This window comes from Struthio camelus, chromosome 28 (assembly GCF_040807025.1).
Source record: "Struthio camelus isolate bStrCam1 chromosome 28, bStrCam1.hap1, whole genome shotgun sequence".
NCBI lineage: Eukaryota > Metazoa > Chordata > Aves > Struthioniformes > Struthionidae > Struthio > Struthio camelus.
The window spans coordinates 3,745,188-3,751,860 of NC_090969.1; the positions used below are offsets into that span (position 1 = coordinate 3,745,188).

At 44.7% G+C, this 6,673-nt stretch overlaps 1 long non-coding RNA gene across 1 annotated transcript; it reads left to right on the forward strand.

Annotated features, from left to right (window-relative positions):
* The first annotated feature begins 2,146 nt into the window (after positions 1–2,146).
* LOC138062585 (uncharacterized) lies at positions 2,147–6,415 on the forward strand. Its single transcript, XR_011136529.1, has 4 exons — positions 2,147–3,314; positions 3,986–4,238; positions 4,393–4,497; positions 6,076–6,415. It is a non-coding gene; the product is annotated as an uncharacterized lncRNA (long non-coding RNA).
* The last annotated feature ends 258 nt before the right edge of the window (positions 6,416–6,673 follow it).

A 6,673-nucleotide genomic window follows, 5' to 3' on the forward strand; every position in this document is an offset into this window, starting at 1 on the left:
CCTCCCCAAACCAGCTTGATCCCTCCCTTTCACAGCCTTTGGGCCTCCTCCGAAACATCCCACATTAAGGCTCATTCAATTTCAGGATGTTCTTCCTGGAATCCCATAATGCATCCCCTACACCTGCAGGCAGTTACCCCCAGCAAGAGGGTCTGCAAGGTGGTCCAGGGAGACCATGTGGTGGGTGTCACACCAGGACAGTGGGTTGAGGAGCCAGGTTCAGGCGCTCTCTCGGACCTGATGAAGTTACAGGGGGTTCCTCAGCCTGTCATTGTTCCTCTGCTCCTCTGTGTTTGTGGAGATTAGCCATTAAAGCTGCATTGCAGATTTAAGAGTCTGGTGATAACCCAGACTCCGGTTTGTATTTCTGTGTACCTGTTTTGCTGACATTTCATCACCTCACTAAGAGTCTCCTGTGTCCTCCACTTTAGTCACCTGTTACAGGCAAAGGTATCCTCAAATCATTTTCATGACTTGACTTAAGCTCCCATGTGAAGCATTCCCTTGCTCGAGAGCTACTTCCAGAATTTCCTTTCCAGGGATTTGAAGCCTTCTCAGATCCAAAGTGCACTTCCCCATGGCAACTTTCGGGGTGTTTGTTCTGGTGCCAGCATTGCCTGGGAGTGTAACTGGTTCTCTGTCCCTAGAGCAACCTCTGTTATCTGTAACAATCAGCCACGGTATTTCCTATGATATCCCTCAAGTGCCACTAAGAACACTTTGGTGGCTGCGGAGAGACTATTGCTTTTTTCAGGATTCTACTGGTGCATTAGTAGTTGGTGATTAGCTGATACACTCAGTTTTGAATCTGGATGAGAAATTTGCAGCAACTTCCACATTTACTGAACCGCGGTTAAGAGCAGAAATTCTGGGGGTTAATCTTGGCTGCCAACATGATGTTCCTGTTCTCTCCTCCTGGGTGCTCCCTGCAGCTACTACTGCCCTGTTCTTTGAGAACTCTAGGATAAAGAGCAAAAATAGAGTCCTGTACTCCAGGAATCTCGGTGAATGTCCTGCTTTTTGCTTTGCTCATCTTCTTTTTTTTTTTTTTTTTTTTTTTAACATTTCCTGGGCCAGGAGTAAGCATGTTAACAGAGAGCAAAGTAGGCCATGACCTACATTTACAAGTCTAGGTTTCCTTCTTCTATTAAATCCTGCACTGATTTCCTCATCTTCATGAGATTGAAAGATACAAACTTGTGAAAATCAGTAAAACTAGATGGCTGGATTCCAGGGATCCGGACTTGCTTTCTGCAGAGTAGAACTGTAGGCTAATCTTTTGTGCATACGCAGAGCCTTGATGAAGTTCCTCTGTAGGCACCGAGTGTGCACCTGTCAGATTTTCTGCATGCTTGTGCCTGATCCTTCTTGTCTCTTTTAATTAGGAAAAGCCGAGGAGGAAAGAACGAGAAAGAAACTGAAAAATCTGGGGGTGAAACTGTGAAATTGTGGACAGTGAAGAGGGCAGTGGAGGTTAGGTCTGGCTTTCAGTTTTCTTTACTGGCTTCTGACCCAAAGCCTTACCTTAAACAGTGGAAACAAGCTGAACTGCTGGATATTTTTATCTCTTCACATTTGTCTATCGCCACAGAGCTTACAGACCAGTCATGGACTCCAGGGCCCTGCTCGTAAGCTCAGGACAGAGAGTCAGCAGAAGAAATCAGTGCCTTTCCCAAATGCTTACAACCTAGCAGAACAGAAAAGGCAACAGCTGGCTGTTGGCAGGTGGGCATACAAGGCAATGGATAGTCCTACTCTGAATGATAAGCCCTGCTCTCACTATAGCAGTAGCCTGACATGGGTTTTGAGGAGCCCAGCAAGAATTGTCAGGAGGTAATCTGAATGCAAACATCTCGGTGGAAGACTTTCCAGGTACTTTACAGAAGCTACTGGCATAAACTTGTCCTGCATGCATTTGGGTATGTTTTTTCTCATTGGGGAATGTTCCAGTTGGGAACTTGCCTGTTGTTGCTCATGTCATCTGGGGCAGAGCTCAGCCTTGTAACTAGATTACAAGACTTATTACCACGCTAGAGTAAGAAAAAAATTCCTTGCCCATTTTCTCAGAATAACAAGGAATAACTTTAAGAAATAACTGCTTTCCCAGCAGCTGACTCTTGTCTAAGCAAGGGGAGGGTGTTTTGTCCATTGTTATCACTGAGGCTAGTGACAAATCGGTATGCGTGCTCCTCCGTGCTGATTTCTGATTGCTGGAATGTGTCTTGCCCATATTGTTCTTGAGGTTTTGCAGGTTGTCAGGGCTAGCGTGTCCTTGGCATGATGACAAGAGTAAAACCCATAGGTGCCTGTATGGTGCATTTTGGATTTGATATACTTTCCAATAGTATTTGAACAGTTGCATGTTGGTCTGCGTAGTGTAATTATCGTGTCGTCAGAAGAAAGCTAAGACTGAGAAGCGGAAAATGGCAAAGATTCTTGAATGCCCTAAGAGCTTAGACCAAGGAAAACTGTTGAATGCTGTCAAGCTCCGTTGGAAAGTAGGTTATATGCGCAATTCCTGGGAAGGGCTGATTTCTTGTGTACAAGCAGGATATAATTTCAGGAAGGAAAAGCATATAAACACCCACGCTACTTTTCTTTAAATTTCTTGCTGTCATTCTGCAAGTCAAGTTCCCTGGTTTTGCTAGATGCAGGTCTCTGCACACGCTGTATTTCTTTGTCACTTGGCCTACTCCTTGCTGTTTTCCTTTTTTTAGATACACTGGTCTGTGTCTAAAGGGTATCAGAGGTCTACTGCAGATGTAATGCTAACATTTGCAGAGTGTGACTTCCACAGGTCTACTCTCTCTAATTCAGCTTCTTTTCCTACTCGGAGTCTGCGCTGGGTAATACCATTTCCATTTCACTGCACTACTTTTACCAAAGAGTTACCGACTGAGTTTTACTGTTTCCATATCAAACTTCCCGGCTTTCAGTTAAAGCTCTCCACACAGAGTTAAAACAATGGCCTGGGTATCCCTCAAAGAACAGTACCCAAACCAGCTTCCTCGCTCTCTCTGGGGTGACTTTTAGTCCTCCTGAAAAAGCAGGCGTGTGTGTAGTCCACTTGACTTGGGCATTGATAAAAGACACTTGAAACGTCCCTGTGGTCCAAAAAGAGATGGGTGAAACACCTCGCATGTTCTGCCTCACGGCTAACCTGATTTATCTTAAAGGCGCTGGTAACACTCTTCTGAATTCTTTGCTTTCAGACAAAGTAAGATATTGTGTGCACGCTGGTCTTCTGCAGTCACACAAACGTGCACGTTTAGAAGTGCCCAGTCATGAAGCCTTTGCTGCAAAAGACCTAATCGGTAAGTGTATGGCCAACGATCGTTCTTCTTTATCAGTCGTAGTGTCAGTCACAACTCCCCAAAATGCTTTAAAGGATTTTCAGATGGGTGGTAATTACAGAATCCTTGTAGTATGGTAACTGTGACAGTCTGAAGGTACAAAGGAAGCCAGATCTTTTCCTTGGGAGACAGAATACCTTTCAAGAGCTAGTGATTTCAAAAACTGCAACGCCTGAGGTCAGGGATGACAGGATTCAGGAAGTATTGGCTGAGATTCTGTACCTGAAATCCTTTTTGTTCTGCACTTGAAGCCACAAGCCGCTTCTCAAAATCTTCATCAGACTATTTAATCGTCAAGGATAGCCAAGGATTTCGGAAACCGGGTAGGTAATTTAGTTAGACTTAGCAGAAGAGTCTGTTTAGAAGCTTTCCAGTATTCTTAGTCTCTTCTGTTCCACGATTCAGAAAGGGTTCATGAAAACTTTTTCATTCGACTCAGAGGTGGAACTCAGTTCTTGTTTCTATGCCAAATTCAGAGCAGCTCATCTGTCCTTAGGGTCAATAAAGAAGCTGGAACCAACTGTTAGCTTACAGGCAGAACTGGGTATGCAGCTCGGTCAGTACTTCCGCGTTATGTAGGGCATCAGATAATCTCTATTGTCACTTGTTTTTTTACGCCATCTATTTTGTAGCCTGCCAGGATGTTAAAGAAGACTGAGAACTTATGTCCAGGCACGCCTTTCCACTGGCAGGCTGCTAGACCCAGCTGGTGCTGCCTTTGAATAGATCTGCATCTGCTTTCCAAGCTCCATGCACCACTGCCTGCTCTACCTGTGGCAAAGAGGCACACTGTGAGGAAAACCAAGGCAGAGACACAGAGGAGTCATAGTTCAACATTTCCCCTTCCCAAGGAAGACTGAATTTTGCTCTCACAAGGGAAAACAGGTAATGCTTTTTGAAATCACGTGCCTGAGGAATAAAACGGACTGGAAAGTTCATAGCTCTCACAGGACATTCTGAGAGAGAGCTCCCTTGAGTCTTGGCAGGACTTAGTGTGTTCTTAACCTTGTTTTTGTTGTTGCCTTTCCAATGCTTTCAGATGGAAAGATGAACTCTACAACAGTACTTCCCCATCCTCCTCCTCTAATGATGAGGAACATTTTCAGAGGCATAGGAAGCAGAGCCCTAACAGAGCTTCCAGAAGGTGAGTGTCACTAGAGAACAGGGGAGGGAGGAAATTACTGAAGACGAGGAGCAGCTGCCTGACTGTGAAGTGTTCCCCTCCCTGCTCTCCTATGGAATCTAAATGGGGGCAGTGTTTAATCCCCTGGCATAAGATTTAATCTGTTGGCACTGATGGCTTTAAGTGGGCTCTCTTTTAGAACGGATTCTTCAAGCGCAGTTAGATTTCTTTGGAGGGGTTAGGAGCAAACTCTAAAGAGTCTAATGTAAAATCCCACGGTGCCTCTGCTCTACAGTAGGTTATTCAGAAAGAATAACAGAAAACATATAGAGACAATGATGGGAGTTTCTTTACCTTTCTTTGACACGTGGCTTGTGTGGAATTCATCTTGAGGAACACTTTGATGATGTGGGTGGTCTCTTTGACCAAATTTCAGCTTTTAGAAGAGAAATGGTCATTCTTCCATTGCCTTATCCAGAAGTCCTGTGACAGATTCAAAGTGTGACATCCAAGGCAATGGAGGCTGTGTTAGAACTACAAATGCTGACTCAGCTGTTTGCAGGAGAAGAGACCTGAGGAATCAATACATTTGTGTGCTTGCAAAACTTCTGTCAGGACTGAGCTGTTATAGGAGTAGAAAAAACTAGTTTCTTAAGAATGGATAAAATGCCAAACGTATGTGGATTCCAAATACAAACAATGCCTTGTCAGGGTTGAAGGCTTAGTGTCTGCTGTAATAAAAAAGGGGAGCATACTCCCTAAAACCAGTCTTCTGGTTTAAAAAGGTGGGCTTGGGGAGGTTGTTGTCTGTGTGTTCTCTGTACATGCCAGCCTGAGTGGTTTCTAAGCAGGCCAGGTATATCTAGTGGGAGTCACTTGTACTTTGTTGCTTGAAAGACCTTTATGGGAGTGCTATCTGTAGATTTAACGATTAGCTGTATGCATCCTGGGTCAGCAAAACTCAACCCACAGTAGGCTGAACTACGACTTTAAGTTCTTTGGTTTCAACAACGTAAACATTGCTGAAAGCAATGAAACAAAAACCTTCACAGGATTTGCTGCTTTGAAATTCTCTTCTAGAAAACAGCAGGCTAGCTTTTCTAGTTGAGATTTAAGTGGTTATCTGGACATGCAGAAAACCTTTTTCTTGCTGCCAGCTGTAGACTTTCTCTTCAGCTATTGTGAAAAATGTGGGGAGACCAAATCCAGGAACTGACATCCTTTTAGGAAGGAATGGCAGGCTTTCCTGTCAAGTCCTCCTGCCTGTCCATCTGGAGACAGATCAGATACATGGGTGAGGACTGACTAGTGGGCTGCGTTTAGTGAGCTGCTGAAGACATGAAGTGGAAATGGGAGGAGGCAGATGGACTGCGTGGAAGCAGCACTAGTTTGGGGAGAAGCGGCAAGGTTTCAGATAGCAGGACAGCATTAGTCACACTATTTGAAGGAGCTGCAAGAAAGGCTTCAGGTAGAGGCTCAAAGGTGTCAGGGTTTGAGGCAGTGCTACTTGGGCTGGAGGGCTTTGAACTCTTTGAGGAGGCCAATGTTACCTCTTATATCCCAAATCCGTTTCTTTCTCATCCTCTCTGAAAAAATAAGGCAGGAACTTGGCACCCTGGCTCCTGGACATCAGAGAGCGACGTGGCTTCTCCGATCCTGACGAAAGGGAGGACTGTTTCCAGGGCCAGCACTGACCCCTGACCTGGGGCATAGCCTTGAACTACTCGAGCCGTCTGTGAGAAGATGGACCTGCCAGGAACTGTTGACACACTGGAATTTCAGTATTCAGCCTTAGAAGGAGTTTACCAGCAGTATCCAAGTTATGCACTTTCAAAGCATTTGATGGAAACAGTATCCAGTTAGGAATTTTGTTTCCATAGTCAGGAAAACATCATCAGCTGCAGAGTAACTTGTTTCATCTTGTAAACCCCTTCCTTTAATGCCAACTCTCAGCAGGCTAGAAAGTGAAGGCTGTATGTCGACGGAAGCGTGCTGATGGAAATCAAGGTAGTTGTCTTCCTAAAGTCACTGAAACACAAGACGGAATTTAGCTTCCTAATTTGTAAAGCTTTGGCCTATATGAAGAAAGAGCTGACACTGTAGTCAAGGCATGGAAACGCTCAATCGATTTCTCTTCTGAAAACTGTAACCACTACACTTGGCAGTGGCAAACTGTTGGGAGGTAGGCTTTTAGTGC